The sequence below is a fragment of the Podarcis bocagei genome, assembly GCF_964188305.1.
Source record: "Podarcis bocagei genome assembly, chromosome: 3".
Classification (NCBI taxonomy): Eukaryota; Metazoa; Chordata; class Lepidosauria; order Squamata; family Lacertidae; genus Podarcis; species Podarcis bocagei.
Window position 1 is genome coordinate 29,857,032 of NC_138127.1, and position 18,049 is coordinate 29,875,080.

The window sequence follows — 18,049 nt, forward strand, 5'->3', positions numbered from 1 at the left end:
CTAAAACACCACTATAACATTAAAATACTGTAGTATGGAATGGAAGGAAGGAATGACATGCTGCGCCTTAATTAACTTGTAGTGCTCCTTGACAGCGCTTTTGGGTAAGGACAGCGACCAGGAACCTAGCCACTTTCAGTGTCGTATGGATATCCTTATCCTGCAAGATTTGGGCAAGGTGGAATTTTGGTGGGGTACCCTCTAGCTTCTGTATGATTAATCCCAACAAATTTGCCCGTGGCACATTGAACAAGGGGCAAGTGAACATAATGTGCTGAAGCGACTCCGGCGTCTCCTTATCACATTCGCACATGGCGGAGGCTTGGCCCTTTGAGAATCTATGTCTCAGGACATTAGAGGGAAAAACGTTAAACCTCGCCTTGGTGAAGGCCAGCCTATGGGCAACAGACGAAAGGGAGGAGAGGTATGATGGAACGCAGTAAGTTAAAGTGATACCAATGTTCTGGGGCGAACAAACACCTCCCCCCAGCGTATAATTTCGCTGTAAATCGATGTCGTCCAGTCTTTGGCGGATCAGTCTTCGAGCAGTGATCTAGTTTTAGGGAATCTAGGGGAGAGATTCCATAACTCAGGAGTTTGGCATGAATTCTACTAGTCCAAAGGCTGGAGAATTCATCTCGCCATAAGCATTGGACAAGGTAATGGTCTGGTAATCTGTGCCACAATGATAACCAATAATTGAAGACTTGCTTCCACAGGCAAGTTTCTAAGGATGCAATCTTCAATTCTAATCGGATGGCTGCGTTGCTTACGCACAGGGGGAGCATTAGGAGCCGACGTAGGAATTGGTTTTGCAAAGTCTCAAGAGGAGTAAGATCTGTCATCACGGCCCAGAGCGGGGCAGCATAAGCAAGCACGGTATTTATAGGAACGCTGTCAAAGGCTGCCTTTTGATCTAAGAAGGCAGCACAAAGGTAGCCCCGGGGTGGGGGGACGAGTACTTCCGTGCCAGATGGTAAAGAACTATCGCATGATCAGTTGTAGAACGTTTAATTCTGAACCCTGCTTGTTCGTGACCAATCTGATTAGTCTCATCTGCCCATCGCAATAGTTTAGTCAGCAAAAAGCTGGCATAAATTTTCCCTATGATCGAAAGGAGGCTGATGTTACGGTAGTTTTCCGGCTCCATTGGAGAACCTTTTTTATGAATTGGTACTATAATGGCCTCCTTCCATATTTTGGGGATGAGACCAGAAGCATTGATTGCGTCGAAGGTTTTGGCCAAGATGTCATCCCACCATTTTGGGTGTAGTTTGATGGCTTCAGCAGGGATCAGGTCGGGCCCTGGGGCTTTGCCCGGTTTCAGCTGGGCTATTAGCTTGGCTATTTCGTCCGGATCGGTGGGAGGCCAAATAGGTAGGTGGGAAAACAGATGCATCAGATGGTCGGAGGGAGCGTCTGCCTGTGAGAAACATTTCTTCAGGAACAATTCCCATGTCGGTGCTGGGATGACTGCCCTTGGGTATTTCCTTGCCCTTCTGTTAATTAAAGACCAGAATTCCCTGGATCTATGTGGTTTTGAAGCAGTAATCAAGGCCTGCCAGCGATTGTGTTGCCACTCGCGTTTGGCAGTTTTCTGCGTGTGTTTGTAAACTTGCTTGGCTTGTGCATAACTAGCTGGCAGAGTAGGTGCATCGGAGGTCTTGTATACATTATATATAGCACGGAGGCGCTGTCTTGCTTGTTTACACTGAGAATTATACCAGGGGGCACCGTAAGTATACTCGTTTCGATTTAATATTTTGGGTGGTAACCTGAAGAAGGACGTAAGATCAGTCGTATGGTGGTGGAAGCGTTTCAACACTATGCTATACTCGTCTGAGGCAGAGTCTATGTTGGAATGGGGCCCGAGGATTTCTTTTTGAAAGAATTCCTGATACCTTTGAGCCTGGGTCTCCGACCATTTGATTCCTCTTACTTGGAGAGATTCGTTGGTTACCATCTGGGTCGCATGTCTATGGGCCTCCGACTGCCAGTTCAGGGAGAGCTTGGCTACAAGGGGAAGATGGTCACTAGATTGTACATTCTCGATCTTAAAGGTGGAGATACACTTAAGTAGATCACTGGAAACCAGCAGGTAATCGAGAACGCTGTTTGATTTAACGCTCAGCAAGTAGATAAATAGGTACCCCTCCGGTGGGAAGGTAAACGGCGTTTCCGTGCGCTGCTCTGGTTTGCCAGAAGCGGCTTAGTCATGCTGGCCACATGACCCAGAAGCTGTACACCGGCTCCCTTGGCCAGTTAAGCGAGATGAGCGCTCTGAGCAATCCCAGAGTCGTTCGCGACTGGACCTAATGGTCAGGGGTCCCTTTACCTTTACCTATCACCATTGTGAAAAGAGGGCTCGATCCTCATCCCATACCTCACTGTGGACAATCCTCACAAATCTGAACAACCATGCATCCTGGTCTATGATAGCTTGTGCCATTACAAAAAGGTATGGACAGAAGGGTGCCACAAGACTCTTTGTTTTTGCTTCAACAGATTAACATAGCTGCCCCACTGGAAAGTCTTTCACTGTTTCTGTAATCCCGTGTGAGCACTCTACTTGGATAGAAGAGGTGGAATATAAATGCTTATATAAAGAAATCAACTATCATGAGACTGGACCCAAGCAGAGAAGATACGCAGCAAATAGGAGGCTCCTTTGGTGCATTTCACAATGATCAATGAGAGTTTCATCAACAGTAATGGGCTAATATTACAGAAAGAGCTTTTGTGCATTTCCCTAATGAGGTTGGCTAATCATGAGTTGGCTTTATAGTTCATATAGTTTCACAGTGATCAATGAGAGTTTCATAGCAAGTAAGCGTGTTAAAGAACTTTTGCACTTATGCCTGCAGAGCAGCCTAGATGCTGACCATGCACACGAAGAACTTAATTTTTACACTTCAAGCTGGAGAAGAATTTCTCAGAGGAAAGATACTCAATTCATAGTGAGTATTACAAGCTGAATAAATGTATATTTCGAACAAGATAATTGTTGACTTCACCAATTATTACTAATAAAAATAAGGAACAAAGAACTAGCTCTGCCAAAACATTCAGCTGTGTTGTGCAATGTAGTGTCTAAGGCTGCAATCATATAACACTTACCTAGGAGTAGATCCCAGTGAATTTAATGGAAAATACTTTTGCAGACGATTGTACTGCAAGGATGTCCACTGAGAACTTATTCATTCAAATAGTACTCTTATTAGGCAATCTTTGAGATGCTTTAATTTTGAAGCCTTGACCTTCCATCTTGAATGTATACAGGTACTTATACAGATTACTTCAGAGGGTTGTTATAAGAATTGCTTAGATAATAAACTCACAGCATTTTAAACACTCAGGAAACATTATATAAAACCTGGGCATTTCTGTTATTTGTGTTTTCTCATGAGCCCAGGGCAGATGCTTTTCTGATTCTAGTAAGTGATTTGCCAATAAAGTCACAATGGTTCTGGGCTAGGGAAATGAAGCTAAGTCTAAAGAGAAACTCACTTTAATATTGGAAGGTAAAGAAGTGCTCCTGGCATGTCCCTTTGTGGCTTAGAAAGTTCAATATGCATATTAGAGCTTCTCCAAGAAGCTGGTGACTTCGCCGATTGTAAAAGACACTGTAATAAGCCCAAAGCTGCAAAAATACCTTCCACAGACACAATCACCTAAAAAAGCTGATACACAAGCCACTGCATGCCTCTCTCTCCAAGTATGCAAAGAAATGGTTCCTCCTGTCCAGCATGGAACTCAGAGATGGATATTGTCTTGGCTCTCAATAGGTCAATTGGTGTGGGAAACCTTTGACTCTCCAGATGTTACCACACTACAACTCCCATCAGCCCCAGCAAGCATAGCCAATGGCCAAGTATGGTGGGAGTTGCAGTTCAGCAACATCTGGAGGGCTACAGGTTCCCCGCCTGGGCTAATGGCTGATCACTTGTGTATGTAGTGGATTGCAAGCATTGTCCCAAGCAGGGTTGCATCCCCTTCCCCCAGATTGGTTATTTTCCACCACTGCCTCAGAGTTGTGCAAGTCGGTTAAGTTTTTGTTTTGTTTTCTTCTTTAAAAAGCCCTCACTTCTGCACTTCTCCCAGTTTTACCACTTAGTAAATCTATTTCCAGAGGAGCTGTTGGAAGTGCCTGGTGAATAGTACCACAGATTCTTTCCCACTCACTCACTCACCTAAACCGCTGAGCCAATCTGCTCAAAATTCTTATGAGAAAATGTCAGAGTCAGGTAGCTGGTGGTGACTGGTGAGCTTTAAAGAAGCGCACTTATGAGTCACCTTGCAGTGGGCCTGCCTCAGAGTTAGGCCTGGTGGCAGCTATTCTTGTGTGAGTAATAAGCAGCATAGCCAATTCTCTGTGAAGGGCATGCAGGTGTTTCATAGGGTTCCAGTAAAAAATGAAGTAGATCCTGCAAGGCAAAGTCTGTTCACCCCTGTCATACATCCCTGAAATTTTTCAGGCATCAGCTAGAACAAGGGCTCCGGCAAAATGCAGCTGTCATTTCAGCTGGCCCTTACAGTTTCTGTCTGCATTTGGATATAGTTACAGAAATAATAAAGAACAGATAAAGCAGTTGCTGCTCTATTGTTTTGTTAGTACAAAGCTGCTTTCCCCGCCCTCTAAAACCCTTCCTTAAAGGGAGGAAAAGTCAGCTCTCACCATGAGGTTATGATTTGGCCTCTGCTACACATTCTCTCGACACTGCTTTCCGCAGCCACCGTTTTGCAATTTCGTGACACAATGGCTCCCCTCTCTGCCACGGCAATCTGTTTCTCCTGAAAGCAACAATAACAACAAAACATTAGATAAGGGATCTAGGGCAAAGCAAACTGATACTGGATTAATACTGCATACAAATCCTGCTTCCAGCACTATGGGGAGAAGCATATTCATGAATAACCTGAACAGACTTTTAAAAATCTGACTGCTAATGAAGAGGTGACTTCGTTTGATAGAGGGCTTTGACGTGCAAGCGAGGCTCAGTTCTTCAACCCGAGGCACTGCAGAGGTGACGCCCCCAGCAGGAATCTCCAGCTGCTCCAGACCCTCTGTACACAGCAGGAAATACGTGTCCTCGTGTATTAAACACATTTTAATGAAGAAGAGTTATCTGAAGTCACTTTCCATTTGGTAAATGGTCTCATTTTTCCGGGGGGGGGGGGACCACCCATGTTGAGTCAAGTCTGCTGGGCAGAATCCCTAAGTTCCCTCACAGGTAGAAAACTGTACTGTGCCAGGGGCCTAAATTTCTGCTAATGCTCTTGGTGGGATCCCACCACTAGAATAAACCTTGCACCAGGGCCAAGGAATCTTTGACCCTCCAGCTGTCGCTGAGCTGAAGCTCCCATCAGCCCTAGCAAGCCCAGCCAGCAACCAGAGATATAGTTCAGTAACACTTAGAGGACCAAAGGTTCCTGTTTTAAACCACTGGAGTACTGTCAGGGCGAGGGAAGAAAAGTATGTGGAGAAAGGGTGTATGGATATGGAGTGGAATTGTGAGGGAATCCTATATACACTCAAGGCTCGTTGCCAGCCCCACCCCTTGCAATGGCACAGCTTTACACAAGCAAAAGCAATGGTATAAGTTAAAATGTTTCCACTGCAGTCAAGGGAGATCCCCATAGCTGCAGGAAATGACAGGAGTCTGACTAGCCCTGCAGCCAGTCATAGCAATGTGATGGGGTTAGCGATGGTGGGGGATTTGATTCAATCTGCATTTAAAGATGAACGTAACCAATTTCCATTTGCTGAAATAGTACACGAACTGAAACACAGTCATTCATTGAAATTCAAGCTTCTCCCAATTTTGTGATGTAGTTCTACAATCAAGTAATATGAGCTGCATATATTAGGATAAAGTATGCAGATAAATGCATGTATTGGTGAAAACAGCACACAAAAGTAACTATCAAAGACTCCATTGAAAAAATGTATATATTGGGCAAAATTGCGTACAAAAATGTGGTTGGGAAATTCACACTAAAACTCTGGTGAATTTTCACGAGGACATTAAAAGGATAATAATAATAATAATAATAATAATAATAATAATAATAATAATAATAATAATTCACAAACTGATATGGAAATGTGGAGAACTGAATTTAAGATTGGAAAAATGAGAAGTTGAGAGAAACTGAACTTTACATATTAGTTCATGTCTACTCTAGGTCCCAAGCTAAGAAACCCTGATATGCTACATCAGGGAATATAGGCTGAAGATACGTTGCTTTATCATCATGTCTATAGAACTTAGAGCACATACTGGCTAGTTATAAGTACACTGGCAAAGGGACATTTTGCACCTGTGCATGCACCAGAACTGGCCCTACCATTAACCAAAATGAAGCAGATGCCTCAGGCAGCGGATGCCAGCATAACTTTTATGTAGTAATTGGCTGGAATATACTGGTGTTTCTAAAGTGCTGCAATTAGAATAAACATACGATTTATTACTGGAACAGGAAATGGCCATGGCATTTCAGAAAATCCATACATCAGACACACAATGGAGTATTTCATATGAAGATTATGTGATCAAACAAGAGATGCCTTTGTTTGTGTGACTTAAACTTACAGCAATTGATTTACAGTCCCCCATCTTCTATCTCATCTTCACAACTATAGTTGAACTGTCTTACGCAGGTGAAAATTGCCATATTTCTTAGCTGGCATCACATGAAATTCTTCACACCTCAAAATAAACCTGCCTTTTCTCCATATGCATTTCCCACTCTCCAGAGTCTCTATTTGATCAGGTTAGAAGAGATGGCCAATTCCCAAAGATAAACAACATTAATGAACTGCCTTCTTGAAATATATCTTGAAGAGGAGGCCACACTGAGGATGTATAACAACAGCTCTTTAAATATAAAACAGTTTATGGAAGGAACAAACCATGCAGCAGGTGGTTGTTTAGAATGCAGAACTGAAACTTAAATGCACGCTGCTCCAGAGCTGAATTAGCTCTTCCTGGTACAGCATCCCAGGAAGGCCCGTACTCTGCACTTACTCTCCTCCATTCATTCTTTAATTATGATCTTGCCAAACACTTATATCCATGATGTGGTGGCAGAATGACCTACAATATAGATCATTTCAGCTGGCAGTCAGCCCAAAGATCAGTATACTTGAGTTCCTAACTACTGCTACTGCTTCTTGAATTTTGATTAAGCGTTGATTAAACACACGTACAGTATTCAAACAGTCTGGAGCAAACTTGGGTAGCTTTCAGATCACTCCGGAGGACGTTCCAGAAAGGCCTCTGGGAAGTTAGGCATTGTCTAATGAAAAAATTAATCAAAATGAACTAAAGCTGTACATTGAATCTAGTTTATTAAAACTGGATTAAGTCTCTATGTGGATGTTGCTAATAGGCTTTTAGGATATGCTAGATTAGTTTAATTTAGCCAGGAGAAAGTTTAGCAGAAAGCTGTTGAATCCCAATCTATGCAGCTCATGGGGGATTAGTGGGACGTTCTAGTTTAATTAAGGGAGGACAAGTGTCAATGATCATAAGTCCTCAGTGACATATAAGTATTGTCAAATGGAGGAGGAGGGAAACCAGCAATAAACTTATTCAGCAGATGTTATCTATACCAAAGGTGCTCAGCATGAGGAATGACAAGTCAGGCTTGTGGCACCTGAATAGAAACTTGGGAACTTACAGGCTCAGCTCTGTTATAGTCAGACCTGCCAATTTTTTTCCTCTTCTGTGTTGCTCCATGTTGTGTCCCAATAGGCTAGAGGCAAAACAGAAACCAAAACCAGACAAAGCACAAAGGATCTCTTGTTCCATGCTATGGGCACTCAAGTTTCACTGGAACCCTTGCCAAACTTTTTGGTCAGTAATGATCTATACTAGAGGTGTGTTTCATCCCCACCATGCACGTGCACGCACGCACGCACGCACGCGCACACACACACACACACACACACACACATGCACATACTATCTCTAGGGCTCTCAAAAAAAATATCTCTGGCTGTCAGCCCACCAAAATTTGTGGACACTGTTGCTGCTGACTCTCCCCAGACTTGGGAGACAGGCAAGGCCCTTTCCCAAGCATAAGGAGGCTTGTCTAGCTTCTAGCACTGTGCTGCATCAGACTTACTGCATTGTGTGGAAGACAAGCAAGCTTCTCATATAACTGGGGCAGGAAATCTAATGTTCTCCAGATGTTGTTGTTGGACTCTGACTCCCGTTAGCCCAAATCTGCATGGTCAATGTTCAGGGATGCTGGAAATTGTAGTCCAACAATCTGGAGGTTTCCTGCCCCATTATATTGTCTTGGCAACTGGCAATGCTACTTTTTGCCAGTGTAAACAATCTTCAGATTCTGATGCCTAGGTAACCCCTAGACACTGTCTTCTCCCTGTACTGTTCTGGAAGGAAGGGATACAGGGAGGAAGAGGTGCATTTCCACATAACCTAGACAACACCGGAATCTATCCTTCCCTCCCACATAATGGATGAAATCTCCACAAGTCTCCCAATGAAGCATCTCCCAATGAAACATCAGTAGCCCATGCATGAGGCTATGAAGTTATGCAGTTGATTTGCATCTCAACCCCAGTGACACTGCCATCTTGTTCTAGAGGCTAAGAGCATCCAGGGTAAAACCTAACAAGAATGCAGATCACACCACAGCTTCAAATTTGCAGATGACACCAAACTGGGAGGGGTGGCTAACACCCCAGAGGACAGGATCACACTTCAAAACGACCTTGACAGATTAGAGAACTGGGCCAAAACAAACAAGATGAATTTTAACAGGGAGAAATGTAAAGTATTGCACTTGGGCAAAAAAAATTGAGAGGCACAAATACAAGATGGGGGACACCTGGCTTGAGAGCAGTACATGTGAAAAGGATCTAGGAGTCTTGGTTGACCACAAACTTGACATGAGCCAACAGTGTGACGCGGCAGCTAAAAAAGCCAATGCAATTCTGGGCTGCATCAATAGGAGTATAGCATCTAGATCAAGGGAAGTAATAGTGCCACTGTATTCTGCTCTGGTCAGACCTCACCTGGAGTACTGTGTCCAGTTCTGGGCACCACAGTTCAAGAAGGACACTGACAAACTGGAACGTGTCCAGAGGAGGGCAACCAAAATGGTCAAAGGCCTGGAAACGATGCCTTATGAGGAACGGCTAAGGGAGCTGGGCATGTTTAGCTTGGAGAAGAGGAGGTTAAGGGGTGATATGATAGCCATGTTCAAATATATAAAAGGATGTCACATAGAGGAGGGAGAAAGGTCGTTTTCTGCTGCTCCAGAGAAGCGGACATGGAGCAATGGATCCAAACTACAAGAAAGAAGATTCCACCTAAACATTAGGAAGAACTTCCTGACAGTAAGAGCTGTTCAACAGTGGAATTTGCTGCCAAGGAGTGTGGTGGAGTCTCCTGCTTTGGAGGTCTTTAAGCAGAGGCTTGACAACCATATGTCAGGAGTGCTCTGATGGTGTTTCCTGCTTGGCAGGGGGTTGGACTCGATGGCCCTTGTGGTCTCTTCCAACTCTATGATTCTATGATTCTATGATTCCTATAATCTGTGATCCCATGGTTTCTGAAACCTGATTGTGCCCCTAACATGCATGTGAAGAAAGAGGCAAGGGTAGGCCTCTTTGCACAAGGCTGGGGTAGAGTGTGAAATCTATTGTGGATCTTACAATCTCTTTCAGAGCTCTGTCAAAGTGAAATGGACCCATTCCATTCTCCATCAACATGTTTTTGGGTGGAACTAAGCAGCTTCTCTATACTGGTGCATCTTAAAATATGCTCACACAAATTGGACATATGGGCTTGGATCCTGAGAACTGCTAGTGGTAGGGGACTGAAGACTGATGACTTTTCTAACTCTCCTACCCTGGAAATCCCCAAGCCCAGGAGAGTCATATCCCGAGGCTTGGGAGAGCCCTTTGAATGGGGTAGGCTGTGGCTCAAGAAACTCGAGGGGAAGGGGAAGCAAAACTCCACAACCCACTCTATTTAGGAGGCCAGAAAAAAAATTCTGAGGACTCAGGGGGCTAGCAGGAGAGAGGGGTCAGGAAAGTTGCCTTTCAACAGCCCTCTTCCTCTAACACTTGTTGAGAGCAAAGCTATTCACTCATTGACATAAGCACAAACCTAAGTTCAGTGGTCCACTGCAGAGCTCCCTAAAGTCAATTGAGTGATGATATGCTAAATTGCAGTTTGTTATCAACTCAGTCAAGCAGCTTTACACTTGAATCCAAGCCACTGGCCTGGATCGGAAACAGTGTTCACCATGCACCTCAGGGCTGCATGAAGCATCTCAATGAGCATGCAGAGCAGAATGAAAATTTAATTATAATGTATCGAGATAATAATTTTGTTGAAATACAAGGAACTAAGACAATGCTGTAATAGCTTCCACTTCTTTATCAGATCAGGTGTTAGGAGGCTAGCACTATTATAAGCAGACATTTCTCCCTGCCCATTCCTGTTGCATTTGATTTCTTCCCATAGGAGTAACAGAGGGCAGCTCACATCCATAGCAGTCAAAACGAATAATGAAGAGGAACATTGGATTTGCTGGGAAGCAGGCCAGAGGCAGCCTATCACCACTTTGCCTGCTTCAGGTTAAGCTTGTCCAAAGGTTTGACTGCATGGGAAGTTGGACTTAATCTGCTTAGGGTTCCAAAGGGCAATGACATAGATTTGAGATGAAAATAAGTAGGTAGCTTCATGCATTATATCATAATGACTTGGGGTCAGATTAGTTTATCTGTATGGCTACAGATCTCTGTCTAGGAGAGTTAATAATATCACCCAGCATTTTCCCAAAATAAATTCACGTTTTAAAAATAAAAAATACTTATATTTTACTATGCTGTAGCGTTGCTTGATTGCCATGGCTTATAATAAAGATCTCTGTGGGCTAGCCAGATACACTGCATGTTTGAGAGAACAGAACAGAATTCCAGACTCACTGGATTAGTCCTCCCTAAGGTTTGCCATTCAAATTTCTTAATAACATATGAGAAAAATGTAAACTACCATCTCTGCTGATTTGTAGCTTAGACATGACAACATTCAGAATTTCCCCCCAAACAATTCCAACAAGATCAAGCATTAATTACTTGGCAATTTTCTGAAGTATGATGCAATGTCTGAAAGTTGTCTGCTTTTCAGTTTTAATTATGTCAGTGGCACTGTATCTCAAACACATGAAAATCCTATTGATTTCAATGGTACTACCCAGTAAGCATACTTGGGATTGAAGCCTAAATTGCACAGCAAAGGTATTTGTTTAATGTACCATTGTAAACAGCTCATTCAAAGTTGAGAAAGTGTCAAAATTGTCTACATGCATAATAGAAAAATTGAGGGTCCTTAATAATTATGGAGCTATTAAGCAACCACTTAAAGCAAATTAATCATGTCTCCAAGTATGACTGGTGATAAGTTTTAGACAGAATGTTTTTCTAGCATCACTGCCTTTGATGCCTGTCAAAAGAGGATGGAGGCAAAATGCAAAGATGGGTTAAAAGTTCAGCAATTTGCTGTCTACCTTACCCTCGTTTCTATGTACATATATTTTTGAGATAATCTGTGTGAAGGACTTCATACTCTCAAAAGGGTAGAGGCCAGATCTCAGCCTCTTATGGTCTAAGGCACTCACATAGGTAGGGTGGACAGTATTGTTATCTCCATAACAGGACAGTACCATTATTTGCACAAAGCAGAAGAGAGGCTGAAGCTAAGAAAAAATGGCTCACTTGTGGTAAAGGTAAAGGGACCCCTGACTTTTAGGTCCAGTCATGAACGATTCTGGGGTTCAGTTACAGATAGGTAGCCGTGTTGGTCTGCCATAGTCAAAATAAAAAAATTCCTTCCAGTAGCACCTTAAAGACCAACTAAGTTAGTTCTTGGTATGAGCTTTCGTGTGCATGCAACACTTCTTCAGATACACTGAAACAGAAGTTGCCAGATCCTTCTATATAGTGAGAAGGTGGGGAGGGGTATTACTCAGAAGGGTGGTGGGAATGGGAGATTGGCAGATAGCTGAGATGAGCCTGTTGCCGACTCTTAACGACTGTAATAGGTCTTACAGGAAAAGGCAAGGGGTGAGAAGGTGAGAAATATCTTAGTCATGTATAATGAGATAAGAATCCAATGTCTTTGTTCAGACCAGGTCTCTCCATGGTTTTAAGTTTGGTAATGAGTTGCAATTCAGCAGCTTCTCTTTCCAGTCTATTTCTGAAATATTGATTCTGGGGTTGTGGCGCTTATCTCGCTTTATTGGCCGAGGGAGCCAGCGTACAGCTTCTGAGTCATGTGGCCAGCATGACTAAGCTGCTTCTAGCGAACCAGAGCAGTGCATGGAAACACTGTTTACCCTCCCGCCGGAGCGGCACCTATTTATTTACTTGCACTTTGACATGCTTTCAAACTGCTAGGTTGGCAGTGGTAATGGTAGGACGTGCAATATATATATATATATATATAACCCACTCTTTGCGATGCCATCTTTGGATTTCTTCAAAATGCAGTAGAAATCATATTCATGTGAATTTTTAATCATTATTTTATTTCCGTCTTGATTTGGGTTCCTGGAAAGGGTCATGGCTGAGTGGTAGAGCAGCTCTTTAGCATTCAGAAGTCCCCAGGTTTAATCCCCAACATCTCCAAATTGGGCCGGTCTGAAATCCTGGAGAGCTGCTGCCAATTGTGTAGAGAGTACTGAGCTAGATGGAACAATTGTTCTGACTCAGGGTAAGACAGCTTCCTATGTTTCTGTGAATATACGTGTTTAAGTTTTAAATATTTTTTTAAATATGCATGTTGATAAAATAAGTTTCTGAAGGAAAAGGCTTTGTGATGTGTTTGCCTGGTGCATATAAGAGTTATAGCCAGTGGTGTAGCATGGGCTACCAGCACCCGAGCCTGCACAGAGGGTGATGTGTGGGAGAGAGGGAAATGGACGTAGTATATATGCACTTTCAACTGCCTAAAGGCATACGTGTCTCCCAAGAGACTGCAGCCATAGAGATCAGAAAAGAAGAGTTGTTCTATTGTCTGGAGAGGTCACTTCCTGGTTTGCAAGGAGAAGTCATTTGCAACAGAGCCCAGCAACAGAAGGGGGCAGCTGTATTGAGGCAGCACTGGCTGTTGAAATTTTGCACCCTTAACATTATGCACCCAAAGCAACCACCCTTGTAGTCCCCCACTCTACGCCACTGGTTACAGCTGACAGTGGTTCTCAACCTGTGGGTCCCCAGATGTTGTTGGACTACAACTCCCATCATCCCTGAGCTCTGGCCTTGCTAGCTAGGGGTGATGGGAGTTGTTGTTCAACAACATCTGGGGAACCACAGGTCGAGAAAGGTTGCCTTAGAAGAAAGATTTACCTTCTATGGAAAAGAGGAGACATAATGCTTTTTTTAAAAAAAGATGGTGATTGCTGCCTGAAGTTATCTGTTAAGTACTTGTATTAATATATATTGTGATTTTTTATATATATAAATCTGCTGCCTGAGTCAGCTGATCAAAAGTGTTTTCAGGGGCTTCTTTGTGAACAGTTAATCTAAGCAGTTAATTGAAGGTTGCAATCCTTCCAGCATTAGTTCTTTCTTTCATTTTGGATTTGAAATTTTGATCACATTATTAGGTCCTGAACGTATCTATGTGGCAATCTCTCATCATGCTCATTTAGTAAGCAATTTGTCTCTTTTGTGAGAAGGTGCTCCTAGAGATCAGAGAAGCTTTCATAAACTTAACCTCCCTCCACAATGAAACCCTGTCATAATCCCTCAAAAATTGGGATCAAATGTGTAGGTCATATGATGCTTCAGCAGGCAGCCTAACCAAATGATGGGAATCTACAATAGTAGCGTATTTACATGAAATAAGAACAAAAGATTGGGAGTTCATAGTAAGTCAGTTAGGGAAAGCTCAAATCATTTTTGAAAGACATTGGCAGTTGAATACTATAACTGCTCAGAGAGGATGGGTAGCAAAGAGCTGGTATATTGCAGAAATCAAAAAAGTTCCCTATTATTCAACACTCCAGTGATGGAGAAATAGGTTTTGTATCCTTTAATAATAACTGGATAAAGGTGAACAGATTTTGGAAATTACTGTTACAGGTATCACCAGATCCTTTTTGCCAGTCTCCTAGCAATCACTGAATTCTATTTGTATCAGGTGATGAGCTATCAACATACTAATAAAAAAAGATAACAACATGCTCACCTGGAGAAGAATGGGGGAATTTTTATGTGGAACCATCATGTGACAAGGCAAGTTAAGAAGATCCAAATGCATGGGTTTTTTAAAAATCCAAAATATCCTAACCCCATCCTTAAACTCCTGTAGCCTGTCATCAAGCAGGTTAGAAACAAGAATTACTGTGTATTTAATTGAATTCCCCCAAAAGTTAATGAAGTGGCAGGCTCCTTTGTCACATCAGAAGACAAAGAGACATCCAATTCAAATGCTAAATAAATAAAGGCAGACATGATTCATCAGTGTTGCCCAGGGCTGCCTTTTCTACAAAAAGGAAATGGCCCAAATAATGGTAAAATAAATCAGGTCCTACTCATTTCCTTGGTGCCTAATCTGGGAATGGACTAAACTCTTAGTTGCACAAAATATGGAACAATCCATTGGCACTGCCTTATCAAAGTAAAACTTGTCCTGAAGTGGGAAACAAAGCAAATAATAATAGAAACTCAGGTGAGCAGGCAGATTTCATATAGCCAGTGAAGCCCCTTGCCCATAGCTGTTGATCTTACCCACATCAGAATAAAAATATCCATCATGAACTGATCAAAAATCAAGAAAGATGGCATCATTCAGCAATGCTCCCCTGCAGTATGACTAGGGATGAAAACTTCTGTCAATTTTGGTTTGTTCCATTTCTCATTTTTCCAATCTGAAATTCAGTTATCCAGCAATTCGCACTTTTAAAAAAGAGAAATCCTCATGAAAATACTTCAGCATTTTAGTGTCAGTTTCTCCTAATAAACACACATTTGTGTGCAGTTTTGACTATTTTACATGTTTTTGCAAATGATTGCTCCTAATATAATGCATTTTTGTATATTACTTTCACTAATATATTAATTTTTATGCACACTTTCTCTAAACATAATGCATTTTGTAAACATTGGTTACTTAGAGAACTACATGGTGAGCTTTGGATCCATGCAGATTTCAAAGGATGGTTGAGTTTTGGATCTCATAGTGTTTCATAAAGTGTGAGTGAACTGAATCAAATCTGCCCCCTGCCCCCCAATCCCTATGTATGACATGTGATGCATTAACCAGAACTCATGCGAGAGCTTTTGGGCAACAATCTCAAAGAAGGCAGAAGGCAAAAGGGGCAACAGTTTTGACCTCACCAATCCCCCACTTAATTTTATAACCAGCCTTATTGCAACACTTTACTGAGCTCAAACACTAAGCACCAGGCCCCTTGCTATGAAGCCAAATTGCTTTTTGAACTCATGTTCAACATAGGATCAAATCCATGAAAACCAATGGAACCTATTTAAAAGTGGGCACTTTCATAACAATTGTATAATGAATTCTTTTTTTTAACGGGAAGAGTGTGACATAATATAATAAACTATGTCCTTATCTCTGCAGATAGCCTGGTTGTCCTGGAGTCCCTCCCCTGTGGACCGACGTCTGTGGCAGGCACAGAAGAAGGGTTTTTAAAGCACAGGACCTTCAAGGTGAACTGGGCAGAAGTGGGTTGAATCATGGTGTGGGATATTTCAAGTTACATTTTTAAAGGATGCATCATTTTCTCTGGGGAGATTACTCAGAATGCAACAAAGGAAGGCCTTTCCTAATTAAATACAACAGTACTTTTGGCAGTAAGGGGGGCAAGCTCTCAGACTCCGAGTCTCCTTAGATGGGCTCATTTCTTTGACAGTCTTTGGCCTTGACTTTCTGTCCTCAGAAATTCATTTCCAGCATCTCCTGCCAAACTGTCTTCTCTTCCTTCCTCTAGTTTATTTATCCTGAGCTCCTTTTGCCTGCCCTTTCTAACATTTCCTTCCCTTCCTGCTGTCAACTTGACAAACCCCTCACTTGGATCTCAGCTCTTTCTCTTTGTTTTCCTCTGTATCCTTCTCTCGGCTTTTTGCCTCATCCACCTCCGTAGCTGACACTGCCACTGAAAATGATGGAGTGACTTCATTCTGTGGAGGCACAGCAGTATACCCACCACATCAGTGCACACAGAGGCTGGTATATGCACACAAGGATTGGTTTCCCCCGACACCACCCAAGTGAGAAGAAAAGGAAACAAGAGATTTTGTTTCCTACCTCACAAACCCTCCCTGATGAATAATTTCATGATTCTGCCACAATCCTTCAAAACATTCCATGACTTATTCCACTTATCTCACTTATTTCAATGGGATTTTGGAGCAGTTTAGCACTGTGCAGGATTTCAGTCCATGTCTATAATTTTCCTTGAACTACATGTTTTGTGGGGGGGGGGGGAGGATGAGAGACAAAAAAATTAAGTATTTGATGTGGAAGAGCAAATTAATTCCATATAAGTAAAAAAAAACCAAACAACCCTCACAATTCTAGAAATGTTCAAATTAAATTTTACTTGGCTATTTTGTTGTCATTCTTGATCAGGAACTCAGTGTTCCATTACAGTATCGGTAATGAAAACACTGTACTTTCATAACAGGCTGTTAGTATTCCACAAAGATTGACTAAGCGGACTAAAATTGGATGTATTTGTTACATTTGATTTCCTAAAAAATGTATGTGTGAAAAAACAGGAGATTAGCAATCTATAGTGTTTTGTTGGACATCATAGTACTTTGAAATCGTTTGTGGTTTTCATCACATGTCTGACACATCATATGCAAAACAAATTGCTTATCATATTGTACATGTCACTTTTCCTCCCTCCTTTGCAAAGCCTGGGTCCTGCATGCAAACTCTGAAATGGGATTGGTCATGTCTTAATGAAGCCAGACCTTTAGCTGAAATTCCAGCATTGCAAAGGGTTGGAATAGATGACCCTCAGGATCTCTTCCAACTATACAATTTTTTGATTCTAAGAGGCCTTCCTATGTCCCACTTCCTATGTCCTTCCTCTGTACTTGGTGGTGGGAAGTCGTGGAAGAGATGGTTTCATTTGCAATACAAAGGCTGCAGGAGTGCCTAAGATTTTCTTATGAATTTGCAGTGTTGGTGGGTTAGGTTTAGGAGCAGCTAGGGTGGAGGTGCCCTGCCATTTACCAGGCCTCCTGGCACTGCCATCGCTCTAGGTTACCATGAAGGGGAGGTGGTAGGGAGGTTGCTCAGAATGGGGACATTAGTGGACACTCCCCACTGACCTCCCCACTGCCTGGTCTTTCCACCCAGTAAGATACACTGGCCCTAGTGACTGCAGGCTTGCACTAGATGCCTATATGCTATCAGACCAGGTTCAAGGTTCTTCTATTAATTTACAAAATTCACAGATTGTGTCCAGGATACTTCAGGGAGCACCTGATCCCTTTTATCCCTGCTTTATGCCTGAGCTCTTTGGGGAGTCACTGTTAGTGGTCCCCTGTGGCTTGGATGCAGGGCTTGTATCTGCGAGGAGCAGTGTCTTCGGTACTGTGGCCCCAATGTTGTGGAATTCCTTACCAATTGAGGTCAGGTAGGCCCCTTCCCTGTTGAACTTCTGATGCTTTCTGTAGATAGTAATAAAAAATTCTAGCGGGTTTCTTAATCGGACTCTGATTTTACGGTTTCAGTCTTCTAGTTTTCTGTCTCTTGTGCCCTGCTTAGAGATGGCTGAATAAGCGGTATACAAATTGTTGAAATGGGTAAATGAAAACTAAATGCCCAAGCCCCTTCTTGCTGTCCGCTCTTGGGTAGCATAATGGAAACTGTACTTCTCATTATGTATATTAGCCTTGAATATAGTATAAATTGCATGGGGATATCTGATACCTGTCATGTGTACTCTGTAGGAAACCTGGCTTGAACCAGATCCTTACTGCCACCATTTCCAGGAAGCAGCACAAGTCAGAAGTGTTAGA

At 42.5% G+C, this 18,049-nt stretch overlaps 1 long non-coding RNA gene across 3 annotated transcripts in view; it reads left to right on the forward strand.

Moving 5' to 3' along the window:
• The window catches only part of LOC308583036, a 266,940-nt gene that overhangs the window by 231,023 nt on the left and 17,868 nt on the right, over window positions 1-18,049 (forward strand). For all 3 annotated transcript variants that reach the window (XR_014006007.1, XR_014006008.1, XR_014006009.1), the window contains exon 5: window positions 15,633-15,721. This is a non-coding gene — a long non-coding RNA (uncharacterized lncRNA). The remainder of the gene's footprint in view (window positions 1-15,632; window positions 15,722-18,049) is intronic.